The sequence below is a fragment of the Molossus molossus genome, unplaced genomic scaffold (assembly GCF_014108415.1).
Source record: "Molossus molossus isolate mMolMol1 unplaced genomic scaffold, mMolMol1.p scaffold_m16_p_20, whole genome shotgun sequence".
Taxonomy (NCBI): Eukaryota; Metazoa; Chordata; class Mammalia; order Chiroptera; family Molossidae; genus Molossus; species Molossus molossus.
This window is the reverse complement of record NW_023425356.1, coordinates 12,523,213-12,549,755: the sequence shown is the minus strand read 5'-3', so window position 1 is coordinate 12,549,755 and position 26,543 is coordinate 12,523,213. Positions and strand designations below refer to the sequence as shown.

Genomic DNA, 26,543 nt, shown 5'->3' with positions numbered 1-26,543 from the left:
TCATGCGGGTGGCAGCCACTCGATGTGTCCCTTTCACATCGATGTTTCCCTCTCTCTCTCTCTCCCTCCCACTCTATCTGTACAAAAAATGGAAAAATGTCCTCGGGTGAGGATTAAAAAAAATAAATAAATAAAAAATAAAATAAAATAAAATAAAGAAGTCAGATTCCCGGTCAAGATGTCAGCGTAGGTATACGCGGTATCGCATCCTCCCACAACCAAATCGAAGTTACAACTAAACTGCAGCACAACCATCATTCAAAACCGCCTGAAATCAAGCTGAATGGAGTCCTACAACTATGAAATTAAAGAAGCAGCCACATGGAGACCGGTAGGAGGGGCAGAGGCGGAGGGGCTGGCTCCACACCCACGGGTGGTGGATAAAAATCAGGAGGAGCCCTGGCTGGTTTGGCTCAGTGGTTAGAGCATCAGCCTGCGGTCCAGAGAGACCCGGGTTCAGTTCCCGCTAAGGGCATGTATCTCGGTTGCAGTTTGTCCCTGGCCCTGGTTGGGTCGTGCAGGTGGCAACCACTCAATGTGTCCCTTTCACATCAATGTCTGTCTGTCTCTCTCTCTTTGTCTCTCTCTCTCTCTCTCTCTCTCTCTCTCTTCCTCTCTCTCCTTCCCACTCTATCTGAACAAAAAACGAAAAAATGTCCTCAGGTGAGGATTAAAAAAAAAAATCAGGAAGATACCTCAGCTGGGGACTGAGGGGTCCCTATCCCACACCAGGCGCCCTGCTCAGGGTTTCAGTGCCAGGAAGAGAAGTCCCCATAACTTCTGGCTGGAAAAACCAACGGGAACTGAGGCTCAGGGAGGCCGAGGTGGCTGGAGCCCCAGGCAACTCCTTAAAGGGCCCGTGCACAGACTTATCAGACTCACTCCCTCTAAGCTTGGAGGGAAGGCAGCTCGAGGGGTGCCAGAGATTTACAGGGAAGAACTGAGCTGTTTGGCATTGGAGCGAGGGCTGGAGAGGGGGCTTTCTCCAAAGCCTTCATTTCTTTGATGAGCCCTTCCCTGGGGCAGCAGACAGCTGCCATATCTGGGACTCCAACAACCTGGCTCACACTGGTTGCCCTGCCCCACCCAACTTTCAGGCCCACCCAAGCTGTTGCCACTTGCTTAACCATAGGATGGGCCTGTCTTGGACCCTGCTTCCGGTTTTCCTAAATTCTTTCAAACAAGCAGCATCTGGTCTCAGCTAGCCCCATACCTCTCGTGAAGTAATACACAGAAACAAACACAGAGAGGCAGCCAAAATGAGGAGGCAAAGAAACAGGCACCAAATGAAAGAACAGAACAAAACCCCAGGAAAAGAACTAAGGGAAATGGAGATAAGCAACCTAGCAAATGCTGAGTTCAAAATACTGCTTATAAGGATGCTCAATTAACTTAGTGAGAACCTCAGCGAACTCAGTGAGGGCCTTAAAAGCATAAAAAAGGACCAGTCAGAAATGAAGGATGCACAGTCAGAAATGAAAGAGGCACTAACTGAAATAAAGAATAATTTATACAGATTTAATACTAGAGTAGGTAAAGCCAAAAAGCAAACCATCGATCTGGAATATAAGGAAGCAAAAAACACCCAATCAGAACAGCGAAAAGGAAAAAAGAATCCAAAAAAATGAGGATAGGGTGAGGAGCCTCTGGGACAATTTCAAGCATGCCAACATTCGCATCTTGGGGGTGCCAGAAGGAGAAGAGAGAGAACAAGAAATGGAAAATCTATTTGAAACAATAATGACAGAAAACCTCCCTAACTTGGTGAAGGAAACAGACATACAAGTCCAGGAAGCACAGAGAGTCCCAAACAAGATGAACCCCAAGAGGCCCACACCAAGACCCATCATCATCAAAATGCAAAAGGTTCAAGACAAAGAGAGAATCTTAAAAGCAGCAAGAGAAAACCAGTTAGTTACCTACAAGGGAGTTCCCATAAGACTCTCAGCTGATTTCTCAAAAGAAACTTTGCAGGCCAGAAGGGAGTGGCAAGAAATATTCAGAGTGATGAAAAGCAAGAACCCACAACCAAGGTTACTCTATCCTGCAAAGCTGTCATTTAGAATCGATAGCCATATAAAGAGTTTCCCAGACAAGAAAAAGTTAAAGGAGTTCATCACCACCAAACCGTTATTATGTGAAATAATGAAGGTTCTTTTTTATCCTCACCCGAGGACATTTTTCCATTTTTTTGTTCAGAGTGAAAGGGAAAGAGAGGAAGAGAAAGAGAGAAACATCGATGTGAAAGGGACACATCGAGTGGCTGCCACCCGCACGACCCAACCAGGGCCCGAGACAAACTGCAACTGAGGTATGTGCCCTTAGTGGGAACCGAACCTGGGTCTCTCGGGACCACAGGCCAACGCTCTAACCGCTGAGCCAAACCAGCTAGGGCTGAAGGGTCTTTTTGAAGAAAAAGATAAAATATATGAACAAACAAATGGCAAAGACTACATATCTATCGACAATTGAATCTACAAACAAAATGAACAGGCAGAACAGAAACATTCTCATAGATACAGAGAACATTTTGTTGGTTGCTAGATGGGAGGGGGGTTGGGAGAATGGGTGAAAAAGGTGAAGGGATTAATAAGTACAAATTGGTTGCTAGACTGACAAACCTCAAAGGGAAGGGGGTTGAGGGGTGGGAAGAAATAAACCAAAGAACTTATATGCATAACCAATGGACACAGACAACAATGTGGTAAAAGGCGGGAGGGGAGCGAGAAGGGGGAGAAGGGGGTCAATGGGGGAAAAATGAGAAACATCTGTAATACATTGAACAATAAAGATAAAAAAAAAAATAACGAAGTCAGCATGAAGCAACTTCGCTTTTTCACATATCATTGCCTCTGAAATGCTGTCACCAGCTAACTGTTTTTCATGTATCCAAATCAACAACAGTTTTTCTACCTCAATCGCCTGTGATAGGTTTCATGAGGACTTTCACACCCTTAGCAACAATAGCAATCTTAATGGCCTCTTTATGTTTTGTTCTAATCATCTATTTGGGCCAGAAACTAAAACATTCTCTCCTTTGTCCTATTGCCTAAGAGATCTTTTTGCCAGAGGTATCAGCATGAAAGGGCTGTCAGGTGGAAAACTGAAGTTTTGGTTGAAAACTGAGACATTTTTTTCTGTGAACAACTTGGTAGAGAACTGAATTGTTTGAGATGGGAGACATTTGAGAACCAAGGCTTGACTGTAATCATTTTTTACTAATTTGTCATGTTGAGGAAATTTTTATTGCAACCAATTTGTTTTCTACCAAACTGTTGACCAAATTATCTCTTGCTGGCGGAAAGCCAGAGAAGCCAACTGATTAGGATGCCAAACTGCAGGCTAGTGAGATTATGTGAAAGGTCAAAACAGAGTAAGAAGAGCCTCGGAAAAATAGGGAGAGGTCAGAGAGGGGCTTGGAGTGCATCTCACCAATTTGGAATTAGTCTTCCTCAAAGAGTAACAAGTTCATCTTAGTTCCAGATCCAGCCCTTGGGAAGCAGCAGGATCACACTTGACACAGAACATGATACTAGTGGAAGATGTTCTGAATGAGAGTTCTCTACTTTAAAGAAATACTTTTTTTTTTTTTTTTTTTTTTTTTTTTTTTATCCTCACCCGAGGACATTTTTCCATTTTTTGTTCAGGTAGAGTGGGAGGGAGAGAGAGGAACAGAGAGAGAGAGAAACATCGATGTGAAAGGAACACATCAAGTGGCTGCCACCCGCACAACCCAACCAGGGCTGGGGACAAACTGCAACCGAGGTACATGCCCTTAGCGGGAACCGAACCCGGGTCTCTCAGGACCACAGGCCAACGCTCTAACTGCTGAGCCAAACCGGCCAGGGCAAGAAATACTTTTTTTTTAGAATCGGCATTATCTCTTTACCCTAGGCATTTGCTTGGCAAACTTCTTTTTCATTCATGGTACAAAAGCAAATTCATTTTCTTATTAAATTGTTATGCATTATAAATAGGGAGTGTTCTTAATGGATTAAGTATTATTGTGCTTTAAAAGAATCCTTTCCTCCTTCATTTGGTGAAATGGGGATAATAGTACCTTCCTATTTCCTGCCTCACAGAAATGATGGAATAATTGAGAGAATGTAAGTAGTTGAGTTCCAGAGAAAATACTCTAATTTTATTATGCTCCTTTCCACATAAAGTGATTGAGTAACTTTCACAGCTTGAATGGTAACTAGTTGTTATGAATTTTCAAATTTTACTTTTGTGAATCTTATCCCATTACTACTTTCTGATGCTATAAGGCTTACCTTGAAATCTTCAGAAGTTCTGCTCACTGAACAAGCTTGTAAAGAGCAGATTACCCATGCCTTATTCAGTCCATCAACCTTTAAAACAAAAAAAGTGATCTGTGGAATTCTGTGACAAAGCCAAAAGTCACCAGCGAGCAAGTACCATGTTTAATTTTGAAAGACCCCACAATTAAATATTTTAATATAAAGATTGCACTTGTTACAGTAAGATCCTGGAGATCTGGTTTCTCTGATCATACCATTTATTAGATGGGTGATCTCAGAAAGTCTTTTAGCCTCTCTGGGCCTAATTTCCATTTCTGTAAAATGTGGGTTGTTATGTTAAATGATTTTGAACCTCCTCTCAGCTCTAAATTTCTGATCCTATGCTTACTAGTTTATTTCTTCAGTGTCTCATGGATTAATCAGAAAAGCCTGGCAGAAAAGCAAGGATGTTACCTCTATCATTTCATCATTTTTTTTGCCAGCTCGCTGACCCTGTTTCTACCTTTTCAGCTAATAATCCTGGTGATGTCCTTTTCCTCTTATGCATTCTATAGACAGATTATAATAATACAGTGATACCTCGGTTCTCGAACGCCTCGGTTTTCGACCAAATCGGTATTCGACCAGGAGATTCGAGAAACTTTTGTCTCGGAATCCGAACAAATATTTGGAACTCGAACTTCCGAGATGAGCCGAGTTGAGCCGAATGGCGTTCATTCGGCCCAGCGCGCCTTGCTTGCGTCATCAGTGTGACTGCAGAGAGAGAGTCACGCTTTGTGGAGTCACGCTTTCCTATTGGTTTCATTGCTTCGGTTCTCGAACAATTCGGTTCTCGACCGTCCTCCTGGAACGAATTATGTTCGAGAACCGAGGTATCACTGTACTAATTTGTAAACACTTGTAGAATGCTTTCCAAGTTTTACGCTTGCAAGTACTATTTGATTTGATTATCACAACAGCTCAGGCTGGTAGATATTACCTTCACTTTACCTGGTAAGGAAACTGAGGCCCACAATAGTTCAGTGAATTATCTGTCTAGAGTAATACAGATAGTAAGTTACGGAAACAAGTCTTCTGATTCTAAAGCCTATACTCTTTTCACAACAGTACAGTTCCTACTAGGGGCAGATTCAGATTTTGTGATGCCTCAGGTATATATAATTTTTGTAGACATCTTCAAGAAAAGGAATACAAAATTACAATAAACACTAAGTAAGATCCTGTGAACAGATTGTTAGGGGCCCTCTCAGGGCCTTGAAAGGGGGTCTTATCAAGTGAGGGGCTATTAGGGTTAATCTTCAGAATCCAGTTTCATGGTTTTCCATGGTTATACATTTATTTAGTGCTTACTATATGCCAGATACTAAAGTTGATACTAATTTTATAATAACGACCCTGTGAGTTAGATACTATCCTTGTTTGACAACAAAGAATGAGGCTCAGAGAGATAAAAGGAGTTGCCTAAGGACACAGAGCAAGTGCCAAGTTGGAACTCAGGAGATCTGGCTTCCAGGTCCATATGTACTTCAATAAGCCTTCTTTAAGGTTTCCTGGGAATCATCTTATTTCCACTACATCCCATTGGTTAGGCCCTGATACATTCAGGTCTGAACCAGTCTTCATTTGTCTCCTTAATTCCTACCATCTATCCCATATCCCAGCCACCAAAATGACCTGAAGTGCCTTCCCCTTCTCAGCATTTATCAAAGGTAAAAAAAGCAATTACTGCTCATAAGCAGTACTTGGCCATACATTCTAAACTATCTTCTACTAAAATGTTGAACTGTTACTGAAAACATTTTGTTGTGTGAAAGAGACACAGTGAGAGAAAAGCACACAGGAGCTCTCAGAATTGGATCCCTCATCCTCACTAGCCCATAATCTCAGGTTCTCCATTTGCAAAACAAATACTTAAGGCCAGCCCCACAGGGTTATTGTAAGAATCAAATGGGAGGAGTGTGTGTATAGGGAAGGGCAGGGTTGAGACAAACAGCAGGTGCTCATCAAACGCTGGTGGATTTCTGCCAGACTCAATCTCCCCAAACAACCTGGAGGTTCTTGGCAGTCAGGGGCCTGAGCTCATACATTTTTGATATTTCTTAAAAGTCCTGGACATCACACTCTGTGATCATACACTTTGGTATCTGGACTTGCTCAACAACCTACAATGGCTCCTTTTATTTTTGCAATTTTTATTAACAGATGTTTCTCCTCCCCCCTCCAGACACCCTCCTCCTGATCCCGCCTCCCCCCAGCATTATTGTCTATGTCCATTGGTTACGCATACATGCATATAAGTTCTGTAGTTTATCTCTTCCCTCCCCCATCCTCCTCTTCCGAGGTTTGACAGTCTGTACCCTACTTCTATGTCTCTGGGTCTATTTTGTTCATCAGCTGTATTGTTCATTATATTCCACAAATGAATGCAATCATGTGATATTTGTCTTTCTCTGATTGGCTTATTTCACTTAGCATAATACTCTCTAGGCCCTCCATGTCGTCTTCAAAGGATAAGAGATCTCTCTTTCTTGTAGCTGCATAGTATTCCATTGTGTATATGTACTACAGTTTTTTTATCTACTCATCTATTGATGGACACTTGGCCTACAATGGCTCTTGTGACAGAATCAGACCCTGGACTGGAATTGGCCACTTACTAGCTCTGTGGCCTCTGGAAAGTTACTTAACTTCTCTCAGCCTCAGCTCCCTTATTTGTAAAATGTTAATAGTAGTAGTGAGGCAAGACAGTAAAGAAGTGAGGAAAATTTCTTGGCAAGCAGAATGGTGAAACTGAGACAGATAGCTGAACAAACTGGCTGAGCAATTTACAGTCAAATACAGAAGGTCACCTCCCTAGAGATAACATCTAGGCGTCAATTGTATTTCAACTCCAGGCCCAGAAAAGTGGGGAAACAAGGTGGGTGACAAGGTGGGCAACGCCAAGATTGGCTGCAATAACTAATGACCCCAGTGCTGACCAATCAGTAGAGACCATGACCCTGAAAGAGTATACCTGGAAAACTCCTGAATATGCTGCTGAAACCCTCCCCTGAGGATTCCCCTAATTCCAGCCTGCAAGAGAAATAAAACCCTCAAGGCAAAGGACTGAGGATGCCCAGCCCTTTCTCTTACCTCTTTTCTTCCCCCACAGGCATACATCGCCTAAATTCTAAGGGTCCCCGAGAAACTTGCAACCAGGGGAGCAATGGGCAGTGACAGTTCTGGTGAGCTAAACCCCTGAGCCTGTCTCCAAGGTCCCCTGTTCTTCCACTTCCCAGTGAGTCAAAGCCACCCACCTAGTCTCTCTCCTGTAGTTTCTTCCATCCTAGGCCGTTTCTTGTTTCACTGTCCCCAGCTTTAATAAATGTACCCTGGCCCATCGGTGTGGCTCAGCTGGTTGAGCACTGCACCACACAAGGGAAAGTCGCAGGTTCCATTCCTGGTCAAGGCACATGTCTGGGCTACGGGCTCGATCCCCAGTAGGGGGCGTGCAGGAGGCAGCAGAACAAAGCTTCTCCCTCTCCCTTCCTCTCTAAAATCAATAAAAACATATTTTAAAAAATAACAGTAACCTCAAAAATCACCTGGACTTGTGTTGTTAAATCTTTCCTGCACTACACCCTGGTCCAAGTCACTTTCTGGTAACAGTAGTACCTACCTCATAAGGCTGAGGCTAATTCAGGTGAATTACTAAGTACTATATAATCAGCCCTTCAAAAGTGTTAGCTATAATTATACTTTGTTCCAAGCAGTCAGTGTCCACAAAAATCTGGTCCCTCTGTATTCTCAAATGTCCACGTTGGGACCAGCGTGTTCACCCTGACCCGCTCTGCTTTCCTGACTTCTGCTTAACGCCCACCATTCAGCGAATGCACAGGCCAGGCTCTGCAGTAAGAAAGCTCCACAGTTCTCGTCAAAACCACCGAAGCACGGATGAGGTCCGTTCCACTACGGCTGCCGTTTTAGGGAACAGGAAACAGGCCCTGAGGGTTTGGGTGACTTCCCGCGGAGTCACTCAACTCCAGCGAGACCACAGCTGGGTAACCGCCCCTCCGCGGCCCCAGGTGCACCCGCGTCCATTCAAACCCGGCCCCGTCCGTCCGCTCCCAGTGACCCGCCCGCTCCTGCACGCGCCCGTCGCCCCCACACCTGAAGCAGGCCCCAGGGGCGCGCCGCATCGTCCTTGGCGGCTTTCCCTTTTCTCCATCAGAAACCGGGGATGAGGCCGACGTCCGTGTCCCTCACGCGTGCAGGTCTCCACGAACTCCTAGGACGTGGAGATGCGACTACCTGGACGGAGCAGCGCGGCTCCGTCCGAGCCTCTAAGCGGGGGCGCAGCGCGCGGGTCTTGCTGGGCTGCCAATCACGTGCCGGGGAGGGGGCGCCGGCGCGCGAGAGCGAGCGAGAGAGCGGGAGCGCGCGCCTGCGCCAAAGAGCTTGTGGAGGCGCGAGAGTCTGTTGGAGTATCTGTACTGGGGGGGAGGGGGCGGCGGCCGGGAAGACCGACTCCGCCCCCTGTGCGCATGCTCCGGCGCCCCCCCGCCCCCGCAGGTTATAAAGGCGCCTCGCCGGGCGAACCCGACAAAGTGCTGGCGAGCGGCGACGTGACTAGCCGGCCGCGTGGGTGCCCGCGGGAGCCACTGAGGGAGCGGGCGAAGGACACGACAGGGCCTGGGCCTCGCGGAACTTCAGCCGCGCCGCCGCGTCACGCACACGCTCGACGCCGGAGCCGCGCATAACGGTTAGTTGGGTAATCGCTGGCGGCGCTTGGCGCGGACCCCGGGGCGCCCTGGCTGCCTGAGCAGATCGGAGGCAACCTCGGGGGAGCGGAGAGTTTGGTCTCCGGGGAAGGGAGGCGGCCTGGCAGGGGCATCGTGGCCTCGGGCAGCCGCGTGGCCCCGGAGCGCAGCGTTCGGGAAGGAGACCTTGAGGCGCTGTCCCCAACGCCTCTCCCAGCCGAGCTGCGCGGCCCCGCGGTCAGGTGCCGGTCACCGGCCTGGCCGAGAAGTTGGGTCGTGGTACCGGTGACCTTGGGGAAGTCGCTTCCCCGCTACTCTTCAGGAGGCTCCTCCAGAGATGCTTTTGATCTGAAGAAGGGACGCCGTGGGGCTGATTCACGTGGTGCCTCCAGACTCGCTCTTGGCCGCATTCTGCCTGGAGGGAAGGGACTCGGGCGGGCGTTATTTGGACTCGTGGCATGCCGGTCCCAGCCTCCTCGGCCGGCCAGCCCTCGTCCCGCCTATCCTTTCCCACCTGGTGGCTGGCGGGAGTGGCGTGGGAAGCCGCAGCCCCCGCAGCCAGGGCGGACTTTGCTGAGGGCGGTCTGACCCGGCTCTTTGTCAGTCAACCTGTGGCTCCGGCGGCAGCCGCTGCGCCCGGGCGCTCGTGGTCCTGGCCCTGCAGAGAGGAATCGGGGACAGCTCGGTGAGATGCACGCTTTTTGTTCCCAGGACCTTGTCCTCGACGCGCGTTTGAACGTCTCCTGTCTTTGTCGTGACTTATTTGGTGCGACAGGCAGTTACTGAAACTAGTTTGTAAGGAATCTGAACAAACGCCTTACCACTTCAGCCGAGTTTCCAGCATCTGCTTATAAACTAGGCGTCTGTTAATAGCAGTGCAGTGTTTACACGCTACGTTATCTCAACTAGTTTTGAAAACTTTTTCAAATGTTCTGGTTTTGAAATAAAATGTGTGCACGCCAGTGCCCTGATAAAATAAACGTGGGATTAGGAACTACTGGAATGTTGTGATCGGGCGAGCTCTGAAGTGTGTGAGAGTTATTAGCCATTAATAATTTTGATGTCAGCTCTCAGCCTGGTGAGGTGACGCAATCTGTGTATCTTCAGCTTTTTAGTTAAGCATTAAATAGTACCCATAAATCCAAGTCTCGCACCCTGAGGTATAATTTGCCTTCAAATTGCCATAGAAATGATAAAGAATTCAAGACATCTAGCCATAAAATGGGTAGTGGTTATTAAACAGAAGTTGAACAAACTTCAGTAATTACTGAAGTTAGATAGATGCAGTTCTTTCATCGGGTTGCAGTGACCTTTGTTGAATATGCAAGTTAATGGGTTGGAGAGAATTTTGTGAGATTTTTATAGCAGAATAGGTTTAAAGGTTTAGTTGTAAGCTTAACATGATAGGTTATAGCATACCTAAACAGATTAAAAAGGGAGGGAAATGATTGTACCACCATAGGATGAAACCAACAGATTAGTGTTTCAATTGTTTACATATCTTTTGACCTTTTAAATATTAATGCATATAATATTATTAACTCTGGAAAAGATCTTAATGAACAGTGAGGTTCCTTTATATTACAGATTAGGAAATGGGTTGGTGAGGTTGTGATGTATCATCTTAGTTCTGAAATCTTGTTAATGGTTGGGTGGGAATTATGTGGTTTGACTCCCATTTAATCAGATTGGCACTCCTGAGCTTTCTCTAAAATTACAAATATGGATATAAATTATTTCACACTGAAAATTGAGAGTTTGAGTAATAACTTTTCCCAGCTTATGTTCTTCTTTCCCGTTGTGTTTTCAATCCACTTCATAATTTGCATTCCGATGGCCATTCTATTTTGTTGCAGATGAGGAGTAGGAAGATGGGACTTGGATATGAGAGAAACAGACCAGAAAGTTGTGAAATTTTATGTATTTGGCAACTTATTATTGGCTACCAGCCACAATGAGAGACTTAGGATATAATATTTCCTTTCAAAGCTTTACTCTCTAAAAGTTTTCAAACCGTATTTTGAGATATATATTTATTCCGTCCTCCTAGTAAATTCTTGTACACATAGTAATTGTTTAATAAGTATCCCTTGAATGAGTCTCAACGTCATTATTATGCTACCTTTGATCCTCATTATCTCAAATAACTAAGTTGTTTTCTTGTTTGATTAGTAACAGACAAACCACACAAGTATATTAAGATTGAGTATTGATTGTCTTGTACAGCGATTTTCAACCAGTGTGTTTGTTGCAAGAGGCACACTGATGTGCCATAAGAATTTTTAAAACATGCAGTACCTGAGTATTTAGTTAGGCACACTGCCTTCTTTACCCTTAGATTGTTGAATTAAAGTAGGACAACTGCCTCCTGCTAAGGGCGCGAACCTCAGTTGCAGTTTGTCCCCGGCCCTGGTTGGTCATGCAGGTGGCAGCCACTCAATGTGTCCCTTTCATGTTGATGTTTCTCTCTCTCTCTCTCTCTCAATGTGTCCCTTTTACGTTGATGTTTCTCTCTCTCTCTCTGTCTCTCTCCCTCCCTCCCTCTCCCTCCCTCCCTCCCACTCTATCTAAACAAAAAATGGAAAAAAATGTCCTCAGGTGAAGATAAAAAAAAAACAAAACAACCACCAACACAACAATAGCCATCCTGTGTGACTGAATTAAAATACAGCAAGTTTTTTTGTGTGTGTCAGATTTGCCAAAAAACATATTTTGGTGTGCTGCAGAATTTTAGTAACTAGTTTATGTGTGCCATGAGATGAAAAAGGTTGAAAGTCATTAGTCTAGTATTAAAGCATTATTCACCATTCACAAATATTTTTATTTGCAAAGATTCTTTAGAATATATTCATAGACACTAAAGATGTATCCAAAAAAAATCAGCATTATTACCTCAAAATATACTCCACTTAAACTTATATAACCTTTTTTTTATATGTTTTTATTTATTTTTTTTAGGGAGAGAGGAAAACATTGATGTGAGAGAGATACATGCATCAGCTGCCTCCTGCACAACTCCTGCTGGAGATCAAGCTGGCAACCCAGGCATGTGCACTGACTGAGAATCGAACCAGGACCTCTCATTCCATGGGACTGAGACTCACTCAATTCACTGAGTCGCACCATCTGGGCTATATAACCTCTTTCTTTTTTTTCCTTACTCGAGGACATTTTTGCATTTATCTTCAGATAGGGCAGGAGGGAGAGAGAGAAACGTTGATGTGAGAGAGACACATTGACTGACTGGTTGCCATCCACACGACTCCAACCAGGGCCGGGGACGAACTGCAACCGAGGTACATACCCTTAACAGGAACCGAACCCAGGACTCTCTAGTCCGCGGTTCAGCACACTAACCGCTGAGCCAAACCAGCCAATACAACCTTTTTTATTGCTGACAATACGTACACATCTTTTTTTCTTTTTTTTTATCCTCACCCAAGGACATTCTTCCATTTTTTGTTCAGATAGAGAGGGAGGGAGGGAGGGGGAGAGAGAGAGAGAGAGAGAGAGAGAGAGAGACATCGACGTGAAAGGGACACATCAAGTGGCTGCCACCCGCCATGACCTACCAGGCCCGGGGACAAACTGCAACCGAGGTACATGCCCTTAGCGGGCACTGAACCCGGGTCTCTCTGGACCGCAGGCCGATGCTCTAACCGCTGAGCCAATCTGGCCAGGGCTACGTACACATCTTAAGACTACATTGTCATTAAGATAATTATTAGTTCCTTTATTAGAAATACCATTTTCAAATTCCCGCTTCATTTTCTTGGAAACTACAGTAATTGTTAAACCACTCCTCTTCCATCTCCATTTAAGTAGTGTTCTAGGTGACGGAGCAAATACAAACATCATTATACAACCACAGTAGACTGATAATAAGGATGTGTATTTCTAATCTACAGAGCAAATATTTCAAACCTGAGATTCATTGACCTCTTTAGGGTTCCCCTGCTTGAGCAAAATAAAAACTTGCATCTAATATAGCAAGCTGTTGAAGACAGGATTTGAAGCAATTTCAAGCACATTTCCTGGTGCACCCAAAAGAGGGCAAGAAAATCCCCCAAGTCAGTGAAGATACCCATTATTTTATTTAACTTGCAGCACTTAAAATAGAACTCCTTTGGAAAAAGTAACTTTAAGTTATATAAACATACATTTCCTTAATACAAAGGGAAATTCTGCTCAAATTTGTGAAAATCGTTGTATTCTCTCTTTGCATTTTGTTTCCTCTCATTTGTGAGATCAGAATCTATGATGATTTAGTACACAAAAGTCAATGACCAAAGGATTTACATAACCTGTGACATGATTTGCATGCTGCATTGCATCACAGGTTCACAGGCTAAGTTCACTCTCATATCAGGAGTATAGGAGTTAGTAACCTGGCTTGTGTGGCTCAGTGGATTGAGCGTCAGACTCATGGACTGAGAGATCCCGTTTCGATTCCCAGTCAGAACACGTGCCCAGGTTGCAGGCTTACTTTCCAGTAGGGGGTGTACAGAAGGCAGCTGATCAAATGATGCTATCTCAAAAAAAAAATCAATAAAAATATATTTAAAAAAAAAAAAGAAGTACAGGAGTCCTTGGGCTCTTTGGTGCCACAGATTCCTTTGCAGTTGAGTACAACCTATGGAGCCCTTGTCAGAATAATGTTTTTAAATGCATAAAATAAAATACAAAGGTAAATGTCAAAGTATTTTTATTGGATATAATAATGTGCTTTTAAAAATACAAATTAGATAAGATTTTGTGGTAGGTCTAATAGCCACAGTGATTTTGAAGTAGTGATAATTTTGAACAATTTCAAGATAGCTGTAACCACTGTATCAGGATATGAAAATGTGTTTTCTATTGGTGACAAAGTCACAATACTTCTAATGCTACTATGGTTTGTTGCCTGCATTCACAGTTGAAATAAATTCTAAACTTTACTTAGAGGTTAATTGAAAGATGTAATTTTTTACCCCAACCAAGTTCACAGGCTCCTTGAATTCCACCCACTGTAGAGGATCAATCTGTTGATCCCAGGTTAAAAACCCCAATAGGGGAACACAAGAGAAAGTTAATAAAGTAAAAACTTAACTTTGGTTCTTAAAACTCATTAAGGCAACTTATAAAAAGCCCTGTTACTATCCAAAATAGTTTAACACACCAGAGAGGTATCATCAGGCTTTCATCCATTCAGTAATCAAAATCACAGGGAAGAAATATTTTTTAATCATTGATCAAATATGCAGCTTATAATGCCTGTATACTGCCCTGGCCAGTTTGGTTCAGCGGTTAGAGCATCGGCCTGCGGTCTGGTGCGACCCGGGTTTGGTTCCCGCTCAGGGCATGTACCACGGTTGCAGTTTGTCCCCGGCCCTGGTTGGGTTGTGTTGGTGGCAACCTCTCAATGTGTCCCTTTCACGTCAATGTTTCTCCCTCCCCCTCCTACTCTGAACAAAAAATGGGAAAATGTCCTCTGGTGAGGATAAGAAAGTAATAATAACTATATATTTTGAGAAATTTCTCCTTTATATGAATGAGGGCTGTCATCGTAATCAAATCAGATTCAACAAAATTAGGAGTTGTTGTGATTTGCAATAGGATAGCAGGGGTAACCAACAGATCTGGATCCTACTGCTTCTGCATAAATGATCAGTGACACTCTTCAGTGGTTCAGCCCTTCCAACCAGTCTCAGTGTTCTGGTAAATGTGAACTCATACTGTCATTGTTTATACTGTGACCCCAAAAGAGAAATTACCATTTCCATAAGATCGTTATTGCTCTTTTGATCACTTCTCTGCATGATACTGTCAAGTAAAAAATGCCCAAACCTGTAGAGGATTTTTTAAAAATTGATTTTATAGAGAGAGGAAGGGAGAGAGAGAAACATTGATGAGACAGAACATCGATTGGCCGCCTCCTGCATCCCCCCACTGGGAATCGGGCCCACAACCTGGGCATGTGCTGTGACCGAGAATCAAACTGGCAACTTCTTGGTGCATGGGTCAACACTCAACCACTGAGGTACACTGGCAGGGCCCAAACCTGTAGAGAATTTTTAAGAGTTTAAGCACAAAAACAATGGATAGGGCTTGCTTAAGGCACAGATTAAAATTTTTACTGAAAAAGTTATATGCTTGGGGCATGACCATGATCTGTTCAGTTAGGAATTTATGATCACATTACCCTGTGAGGTTACTTTCCATAGAAATCCTTCTTCATCCACAATACCAGGGCTCAAGCTTGTGGCCTATGCTAGTCTTCCTACCATACAGATCCATTATAAAATGAATCCTACAAACAAAAGAAAAAAGTGGGGGGAAAAGCATGGGGGGAAAATCAATTTGTCAGGGCAAATTAAAGGAAAGATAAACGTATGCAACTTAAAAAGATAACTTGGAGCCATGCATTATAACAGTCTTAAATCAATCCAGACAAATACTAAATGTGGGTAGGCACTCGAACGTCCTGAGAAGATTTTTATAGAGAAATGACACAATCGGAACTGGCAGCATATTATAATACAGATTGGAGAAGGGAGATGGCAATGATAGAAGGTAAAAGGCCACCAATTGTGGCAGCATCCTAAACAGAGTAGCAGTAATAAGAATAAAAAAAGGGCCCTGGCCAGTTTGGCTCAGCGGTTAGAGCGTCGGCCCGTGGACCGGAGAGTCGCGGGTTCAGTTCCCGCTAAGTGTATGTACCTTGGTTCCAGTTTGTCCTTGGCCCCAGGTGGGGTTGTGTAGGTGGCAACCAGTCCATGTGTCTCTCTCACATCGATGTTTCTCTCTCTTCCCCCTTCTCTCCTTCCTACTCTATCTGAAGATAAATGCAAAAAAAGAGAAAAGGGGAGGAATGGATTCGAGATAACAAAGGGGAAATGAGTTTGGCAGTTTATGGCATTTGGTAGGGCAGGGGCCCTACTGGAGAAGTATAAAGTTTTAAGCTGGCTGCTTGGAGAAAAGGTAGAAGAAAAGACTAAGTTTGGGGTATAAAGGGAAGTTGAGAACTGAGAAGAGATAATGAACTTTAAAAGAAACAGTAAGATGTGTAACCAATGGACATAGACAACAATGCTTGGGAAGGCTGGCTAGGGAGGAGGTGTCTGTGGGGAGTGAGGGGGTGGGGAGGAGAAACATCTGTAACAAAAATTAATTAATTAATTTTAAAAAGTAACATACTGAGTTTGAAATGCCCAAGAGATCATGGGAAAAGGAGATCATTTATAAGAGTAGTCAATACCTGTCTTCCAAGAAATTTTAAATCTGTAATCTGTTTATAGCTAGAGATTTAGATTTGATGGTGGTTTGACAAGAAATACTCCCAAGGCTATGGAACAGATAAGCTCTTCAGGAGAAAAACAGGAAAGACTAAAAACTCAGTTTAAGAACAGAAATTCTAAATATTCCAAATACTAAATGCCACTTGAAATGTTAATATCAAGTAACAGTTTAACAAATACTGGCTTTTAAAGAGGATGTACCTATCCAGCCAGTGTGGCTCAGTGGATTGAGCATCCTCCCATAGACTAAGAGGTCCCGGTTTGATTCCCCATCAGGATACATGCCCAGGTAGCAGGATCAATCCCCAGTTGGGGCTGTGCAGGAGGCATTTGATTGATTTTCTCTCTCTCATCCATGGTTCTCTCTCTATATAAAATCAATATTAACTCTTTTTTTTTAAATAAAGAAGATGTACCTTAAAACTTTTATTTATTTATTTTTCAGATGTCTGGTTTTTTTTTAATTTGTTTTTGTTACAGATATTTCTCCTTTTTCCCCCACTGATTCCCCCCTCCCCCTCCCTCCCCACCCTGTCCCCGGCTTTGTTGTCTATGTCCATTGTTCATGCATAGAGGCATATAAGTTCTGTGGTTTATCTCTCCCCTACCACTCCCTCTTCTGGGGATTGTCAATCTGTACCCCACTTCCACGTCTTTGGGACTACCCCATTCCTCAGACTGTTATGTTCATTATATTCCACAGATAAGTGAGATCATATAATACTTGTCTTTCTCTGTTTGGCTTGTTTCGCTTAGGATGATACTCTCCAGGTCCCTCCATGTCATCTCAAAGGATAAGAGATCTTTCTGTCTTACAACTACATAGTACTCCATTGTGTATATGTACCACAGCTTTTTTATCCATTTGTCAACTGATGGACATTTGGGCTGTTTCCAGATCTTAGCTATTGTAAATGGTGCTGCTACGAACATGGGGGTACATATATTCTTTCTGATTGGTGTTTCAGGCTTCTTAGGGTATATTCCTAGAAGTGGCCTTAAAACTTTTAAATAAAATTTTCCAAAAAGATAGTGTCTCAATTATATGCATTAAAGCACACAAACTTTAACGTGCCCTTCCTATTCAAACTACTCTCTACAGAGTAGTTAATCAATTAAGAAGAAATGTTAGAATTAAAGCACAGTTAAATTATTGCCATTTGCAAACCACTAATGAAATAATGGAACCAGGATGTTAATACAGTAGAATAAGGGGGACAACCGAACTTTATATGCCTTCTAATAGAAATACACACCACCACCTATAAATTATCTTTGCTCTCTCCCTCACACCATCTCTACTCTCAAGAAATCAAACCTGAACTGATCTAAGCATTCTCAAAGTCTTAAATCTAGGTACCAGTTTATAGGAAATACAGCGATGGAGGGACATTCTAAATTAAGACATGTTAAAACTATACCAGAGAGATACATTTAACAAAATCCAGAATGAGGCAAACTAGGAAAAATAACCTGGTTCCTTTAATAAATAAGTTATGAGGAAAACAGAGTAAAGGAGAACCTTTAGATTAAAAGACATCCCAACCCCCTGGCCAGTATGGCTCAATGGATCAAGAGCATTGTCCCATGGACTGAGAGGAACTGGTTCTATTTAAAGTCAGGTCACAGACCTGGGTTGTGGACTTGATCCCCAGTAGGGGGCGTGCAGGAGGCAGCCAATTGATGTTTCTCTCTCTCTCTCTCTAAAAATTCAATAAAAACATATTTAAAGGACAAGCCAACCAAATATAATGTATGACCTTGTTTGTATCCCAAATCAAACAAACCAATTATTTTAAAACAATTTAGGGCCCCGGCCAGTTTGGCTCAGCAGTTGGAGTGTTGGCCCACAGACCAGAGAGTCCCAGGTTTGGTTCCTGCTAAGGGCAGGTCCCTCAGTTGCAGTTGGTCCCATCCCCGGTTGGGGTTGTGCAGGCGGCAGCCAGTTGATGTGTCTCTCTCACATCGATGTTTCTCTGTCTCTCTTCCTCCCTTACTCCCTCCCACTCTCTCTGAAGATAAATGCAAAAAATGTCCTCGGTTGAGGATTAAAAAAATAAGCAATTTAGGAAAATTTGAACACTGCCTGTTTATTTGGTGATGTTCATATTTAAAGGGATAATGGTATTGTGGTTATGATTTTTTAAATAGTCATATCTTTTAGAGATATATTGAAATATTGATAGATGAAATAATTCTGTATCTAGGATTTGCTTCACAGTCATCTAGCAGGGGCTGGGGGAGGGTAGAGAAGGTACAGGTATAGATGAAACAGATAATGGCTCTAAGTTGTGCTTGAAGTTTGACATTTTAGAAGGAAAAAATAAGAAAAAACATCACTGTCAATAACATCAACAAAAACAGACAGTAATGGATTTGAGTTTTTTTTCCAAGCTTTACAAGCTGAGCAGCCCTGGAACAATCACACAACTTCTTAACTTCCCTTTGGTTAAATGGAGACAAATACCACCTAATAAACTCTTAAACTCCTTATTGCTCAAGTTAGAAACCTGAGGGATTTATTTATTTTTATTGATTGGTTAGAGAGAGAGAAAGAGGAGGGGAGAAAGAAACATTGATCTGTTGTTCCACTTATTTATGCATTCATTGGTTGATTCTTTTTTATTTTTAATCATTACCCGAGGATGTGTTTTTTTTCACAACCTAGAGAAAGAGGAAGGTAGAGGGGGAGATAGAAATATCTGTTGGTTGCCTCCCATACGCTCCAGACTGGGGATTGAACCTGCGCTGACCGGAAATTGAACTCACCACCCTTCTGTGCACAGGATGTCTCTTTAACCAACTGAGCCACACTGGCCAAGGTCATTGGTTGATTCTTGTATGTGCTCTGACTGGGGATCAAACCCACAATTTTTTTTTTCTTTATTGATTTTAGAGAAAGAGAAGGGAGAGGGAGAGAGAAATAGAAACATCGATGAGAGAGAATATCTACTGGCTGCCTTCTGCATTCTCCCCACTGGGGATTGGGCCCACAACCTGGACATGTGCCCTGACTGGGAATCGAACCGGCAACCTCTTGGTGCATGGATCAACACTCGACCACTGAGCCACACAGCCGGGCTGTTGTTTCTACTTTTAATGAATTGTAATCTACTTATCTCTTCATTAGAGTTCAGAATACTGGAAGTAGATTCTGGCAGAAATACCGCCTGTTATATTAAAATAATCCTGTATATTCCAAGTAATATAAACAATGCAATCCTGACAACGCATCTATTTGTAATTTTAATCCAGCTACATTTCTTCAGATTCTGGAACAAGGTAGGTCATGTATTCATAAATTGAAATGGCCCACATAGATCTTGATTTTTGGAATATATTTTTGGATTGCTATAGAAAACAAATCAGATACAGGTATTTCAGAATATAACCTGGAATTGTGTCAAGCAGAACCTGCCATTGAAGGACATAGCTTCCAACTTCTATTCAAGAATAGATAATTAATCTGTTCTAAGACTATTACTTTTCACCTTGGGTGATGTGTTTAATAGGCATTGGGTTTCTCTCTCTCTCTCTTTTTTCTTTGAAGTCATCATTCACTTGGAGTGAAGTTAAACTGGAGATTTATATTTTTCATGCTATTTCCCCTTAAAATAAGTCTGCGTACTGAGTTTATTTTATTTTATTTTTTTTATCTTGATCTGAGGTTATATTCACATTTATTCTCAGACAGAGTGGGAGGGAGAAAGAGAGAAAAACATCAATGTGAGAGAGACACATCAACTGGTTGCCGCCCGCACTACTCCAACCAGGGCCAGGGACAACTGCAACCAAGGCACGTGCCCTTGGCCGGAATTGACTTCTTGGTCCGCAGGCGGACGCTCTAACCACTGTGCCAAACCAGCCAGGGTTGTACTCTGAGTTTAGAGCCATAACCTTAGTAATAAAAGATGCTAACTTGGGTTTTGTCATTATACTCTGTTCTCATGTTTTGCTAAATGTCAGCTGAAGTAAAAATAGTTGCTATTTTCTTAATCTTTTTATAATAAACATCTTAATAGGTATTTCATAATTTTTCATGATATCTTGACCTTCAAGTTGAATTACTAAAGGGAGAAATATTTTTGTTGGAATTTGTTTGATTATGTTTATACTCTACAAATCATACTTTATTATTTATTTATTTTTTGTTTTGTTTTTATTTATTTATTTATTTTTAACTCATCTTTATTGTTGAATATATTATGGATGTCCCCCATTTTTTCCCCATTAACCCCCTCCTCCCCAGTTCCGCCCTCCTACAGCCTTCCCCACACTATTGTCGGTGTTCATTGTTTGTTAATATATGCATAGAAGTTCTTTGGTTTATCTCATCCTGCCCTCCCTCCCCCTTCCCTTTGAGGTTCATCAGTCTAACAACCAATTTGTACTTCTTAATTCCTTCATCTTTTTCATCCATTCCCCCAACCCCCACCCATCTGGGAAACAACAAAAAATTCTCTATATCTGCCCTGACCAGTTTGGCTCAGCGGTTAGAGCGTCGGCCTGTGGTCCAGAGAGACCCGGGTTTGGTTTCCACTAAGGGCACGTACCTCGGTTGCAGTTTGTCCCCAGCCCTGGTTGGGTCCCTTTCACATCTAGGTTTCTTTCTCTCTCTCTCCTTCTCCCTCTCCCTCCCTCCCACTCTATCTGAACAAAAAGAAAAGAAATTCTCTGTATCTATGAGTCTGTTTCTGTTCTGCTTGCTCATTTTGTTTGTAGATTCAATTGTTGTTAGATATGTATTAATTGCCATTTTATTGTTAATATTTTTGTTCTCCTCCTTCAAAAAGACCCTTCAACATTTCATATAATACTGGTATGGTGGTGAACTTCTTTAGCTTTTTCTTGTCTGGGAAACTCTTGATATGTCTGTCTATTCTAAATGATAGCTTTGCACGATAGAGTAGTGTTGGTTGTAGGTTATTGCTTTTCATCACCTTGAATATCTCTTGCCACTTCTTTCTGGCTTGCAAAGTTTCTTTTAAGAAATCAGCTGACAGTCTTATCTGAGCTCCTTTGTAGGTTACAGACTGCTTTTCTCTTGCTGCTTTTAAGATTCTCTCTTTGTATTTAACCTTTGGCATTTTGATGATGATGTGTCTTGGTGTGGTCCTCTTTGGGTTCACCTTGTTTGGGACTCTCTCTGCTTCCTGGACTTGTATGTCTGGTTCCTTCACCAAGTTAGGGAATATTTCTGTCATTATTGTTTCAAATAGGTTTTCAATTTCTTGTTCTCTCCCTGCTCCTTCTGGCACCCCTATGATGCGAATGTTGGCACACCTGAAGTTATCCCAGAGGCTCCTTACACTACCCTCTTTTTTTTTTTTTTGCTGTTCTAATTGGGTGTTTTTTGCTTCCTTATATTCCAAATTGGTGGTTTGCTTCTTGGCTTTACCTACTCTACTAGTGATTTCCTGTATATTCTTTATTTCAGTTAGTACATCCTTCATTTCTGACTGGTCCTCTTTTATGTTGTAGATGTTCTCACTAAGTTCCTTGAATGTCTCCCAAAGTTCCTTGAGCAACCTTATAACCTATTTTCTGAACTCTGCATCTGATTGTTTATCTCCATTTTATTAATACTTTTTCTGGAGTTTTATTCTGTTCTTTAATTTGGGACATGTTTCTTTGTCCCCTCATTTTGACTGCTTCCTTGTGATTGTTTTTATGTATTAGGTAGAGTTGCTATGTCTCCTAGGCTTCATAGGGTGGCTTGTTGTAGGTATCCTGTAGGATCCAGTGGCACAGCCTCCCTGATCGCCCCAGCTGGTCCCTCAAGGTGCACCCCTAGTGTGGTCTGTACACCCTTCTGTTGTAATTGAGTCTTGATTGCTGTTGGCACGTCAATGGGAGGGATTTACTCAGGCTGATCAGCTGCAAGGACTGGCTGTGCCCACTGACCTCCGGCCTCTGACTGCCTTGGAGGATCAGCTATGTAGGGGCCTACCACACACAGCAAGATTTACTTCATCAGGGTACCCACTGAGTCTACTTATTGAGTGTGTCACTTGTGGAGGTGGTTGGGTGGTTGTGTTTTGATGTGGTCTGAAGCTATCCACTGGGTGTGCTGGCTCTGGGGCAAAGTCAGCCACTGCCTGTGTTCTGTCCAGGGCTACCAGGCTTAAACTACAAGGTGATCTGCCAATGGCTGCTTCTTGTGCTGGGCTTGGAGGTGCCCAGGAAAAGCCAAGTTGTGAACCAAGGCTGGCTGCATCTAGTGCCAGGCCTGGGGTCACTTAATGAGAAGTTTGGGGCTCGCTGAGACCAGATGTTGCTTGTTTGAGAGATTTTAGGACACAAACAGGATCCAAGACAGGCCAATCTTATGGTAAAGCCTTTGGAAACAGCTTGGGTAGGCTCGAAAGTTGGGTGGGGGAAAATGTCCTCGGGTGAGGATTTAAAAAAAAAAGTAGCTGACTAATATTTATTGAAGATCCTGCACAGAAAACTATCATTCACAAGGTAGGAAAGTGTCGTACTTGAACAATCTGTACCGTAAACTGCAGTGGACAGAGGTGGCAGAGAGGCTGGGGATTTAAGGGGTATTAGTTGCTTATGTTGGAGAAACCCTTCCACCTCGACCTCTTAAGACACCCCCTTCTGTCTTATTTTAAGTGGTGAAAGGGCTCTGAGATCTAACAAACCTTCCATTTCATCACCTGTCCTTTTGCACCTCGTTTTTCTAACTTAATTCATTCTGGAAGGTTGTTCAAGAAGTGATTTGTGCCCTGGCCGGTTTGGTTCAGCGGTTAGAGCGTCGGCCTGCGGTCCTGAGAGACCCAGGTTCAGTTCCCGTTAAGGGCACGTACCTCGGTTGCAATTTGTCCCCGGCCCTGGTCGGTCGTGAGGGTGGCAGCCACTCAATGTGTTCTTTTCACATCGATGTTTCTCTCTCTCTCTCTCTCTCTCTCTGTTCCTCTCTCTCCCTCCCACTCTACCTGAACAAAAAGAAAAAAAAAGAAGTGATTTGTTTGAAAATCAAATCATTTTTTCCCATTAGAAATAATGTAAATTGAATTAATCCATTCCAGACCCACAAATGATTTCATTTTAAACTTTTTTTGTATATAGTACATGTCTAATGTACTGTTTAATCTATAATTATTTATTTTCTTAAATTTATTGAACCACCCCCTGCTAGCCTGAAACAATCACTCTTAGCACATCAACAAAAGTTTTTCTACCTCTTCAATTTCCTATGATTGTTGTTCTGTGAGCACTTTCACACCCTTAGCAACATTAGCACTCTTGATGGCCTCTTTATGTTTAAAAATTGTGCTAATCATTGATTTCTGCCAGCAATAAAAGCATTCTCTCCTTTCTTTGTTGCTTGAGAGAGGCTTTTTGTCATGCTGAGAGGTATCAGCATGAAAGGGTTGTCAGGTCAAAAACTGGAGTTTTTTTCCAAAACTGAGATATTTTCTGTGAACAACTTGGTTGAGAACCCAATAGTTGCATATGAGAGATGTTTGAGAACTGAGATTTCACTGTACTTGAAACAGTGACCCTATTCTAGATCACAGCAGAAATGAGGACAGTTACAAATGTTAGGTTTCATCTGTTTCTTGGAACGCGGAGCTTCTGACAAGTATGTATTGTGAGCTTTCTTGTTAGGAAAAACTTTTAACAAAGTTTTGGGTAGAAAATACTGTTTAAGAATACATATGGTGTGTAGGAATACAAGAAAATGTGAGGAGGACTACAGGGAACTCTTAAAGGAAAGGAAATTATTAGTTATTGTGTTCTATAACAATTATTTTGCATTCTTTTTCTTTTTAACTAAGAATAGCAAAATGTGACATCCTTGATCAAAATGATTTTAACAAGTGAGGTTATACAAATATTTACAATTTTTATCCAACTATAAAATACATATATACGTAATTTAAATAAACTTAAGACGGTCCATTCTGCACCATCTCCTACCACCCTTTCCCATATTCATATACATCAGCCTTTTCTGTAACTAATACATCTGAATCATTTTTGTAATCAAATAGTTAATGGTTTAAAACAACAGTCATTCTCAAAGCATGGTTTATGGACCACTCTGGGACCTGAAGACTCAGGGTTGGAGTCCTTGTAACTAACCATGAAGGAGCAATCACTTATCAAGTTTTAGTACGGTACCAAAGAAGAAGGGTACACAATTATCTGAAAGGCTATTAAAATACTTCCTTTTCCAACTACGTATCTGCTTAAGGAGCTTTAGACCAGAAACTTTGAGATCTATTGTCAAAAAAAAAAAAAATACTCTAGCCCTGGTCTGTTTGGCTCAGCGGTTAGAGTGTCAGCCCGCAGATCAAAGAATCCTGGGTTCAATTCCAGCAAGGGCACATACCTCGGTTATGATTCATCCCCAGCCCCGGTTGGTGTCATGCAGGAGGCAACCAATCGATGTGTCTCTCTCACATCGATGTTTCTCTCTCTCTCTCTCTCTCTCTCTCTCTCTCTTTCCCCTCTCCCTTCCTCCTGCTCTATCTGAAGATAAATGGAAAAATATCCTCGGGTGAGGATTGGGGGGGGGGAGGGAGGAATACACTATCATTTACTGGTAGGATGGTCTGACCATGTAAGTAATAAAAACTGGAAATTATTAGTAACTAAATTATTAATGGTTTTAGGGATTATAAGTATGAGCTAAAGAAAAACAAGATCTAGAATCAATTTTCATATATTCTGAAAGACCCAAAATCCTTCTTTAAGCATTCTAGTTAGCAAACTGTTAATTTCAAGGATAGTACAGTATATTTGAATTCTTGGAATGTGAGTTGGATTTGCTCTGAATGATAAGGGAGATACAAAAGTTGGAAGTTTGCAGAGCCAGGTTTACATATTTTTAGGTTGTTCATATGCAGTTTGATCAAAATCATACATTTCATAACCGCTGATTGGGTAGCCGGCTACAAAAGTTTTTCTCCTTTCACTGGTGCTTTCTGGTTTTTTGTTTGTTTGTTTGTTTTTGTTTTCTTTACTCTATTCAGCTTCAAAATGGAAAAACTACAAAAGAAGGTGAGGTTCCCTGGACCTTGAATCTAGGAATCTACTTTGGACAGGTGGTTCTATAAGCCATGAAGCTGCACTAGGGCCACTTATAAAGTGCAGTAGACTTGCTGTTTTAGCAGAAATAGCTTCAGTAAATGGGTCTTTCTGGATATGAATGTTTCCAAGTGAATTAAAAAAATTTTTTTCTTTATTGATTTGAGAGAGAGAGAGATAGAAACATCGATGAGAGACATCGCTTGGCCGCCTCCTGCATGCCCCCCACTGGAGATTTGGTCCACAACCTGGGAATGTGCCCTGACCAAGAATGGAACCAATGACCTCTTGGTGCGTGGGTCGATGTTCAACCACTGAGCCACACCAGTCATTGCTGAATTTTAAACCTAAAACTGGTATATACTTAGTAAAAAATTATTTTAAGGTTATTGATTTTAGATACTTTCTGCCTCCCAACCCCAAACAACAGATATTTATTGTCTCACAGTAATTCTAGAGGCTAGAAGTCTGAGATAAAGGTATCAGCAGGGTTTGTTCCTTCTGAGAGCTGGATAAAAGGATCTGTTCCTGCTTCTTTGCTAGCTTCTGGTGGTTTGCTGACAGTGTTTAGCATTTCTTGGCTTGTAGAAGCATCACCCTGATCTCTGTCCTCATATTCACATGGCCTTCTCCCTCTGTGTACTTTCTGCCTCTTTTATATTCACAAGCTGGCCATTGGCATTTTAGGGAATGAGGGTGGCTTTGTTTTAAATATTGCTGGAGAAAGTGTAGAGAACATAATGAGTATTCTTTCCCAAGGGCTTTTGTAAATCTTTTGAATGGGGCAGAGCATGGAAGGTATGGAATACAACCTTGGCTTCATGGATTAGTTTATTTGGACAATTCCTGAGAAAAAGAGAGAAATTAGATCATCTAAAAGTGGTTTTTGTCACCACGATCACTGCCAAGGAAAAGTTAGAGTTATTGCTTCCCATTGTCTTTTACAAGGCAGATGATGAACTTTCTCATCAGTTTTTTTTTAATCTCCCTATCACTTTCAGGAAACTACTACAGTCATAAAATAAATAGCTAATCTAATAGGAAGGTTACTGTGTTCGTTGTGAGGATTACAATCTTTTTATTTTTTTATTTATCTTTTATTTTTTTTATTGATTTTTAGAGAGAGAGAAAGGGAGAGGAAAAGAGAGAAACATTGATATGAGAGCAAAACATCTTCCGGCTGCCTCCTGCATACTCTCTATCAAGGATTGAACCTATACCCA

At 42.3% G+C, this 26,543-nt stretch overlaps 1 protein-coding gene across 1 annotated transcript in view; it reads left to right on the top strand.

The window, feature by feature from the left end:
• The first annotated feature begins 8,887 nt into the window (after nucleotides 1-8,887).
• The window catches only part of SLC16A1 (solute carrier family 16 member 1), a 46,011-nt gene continuing 28,355 nt past the window's right edge, over nucleotides 8,888-26,543 (top strand). Inside the window, exon 1 of the mRNA XM_036272742.1 lies at nucleotides 8,888-9,003. The gene's annotated coding sequence lies outside the window, so the exon portion shown is untranslated. The remainder of the gene's footprint in view (nucleotides 9,004-26,543) is intronic.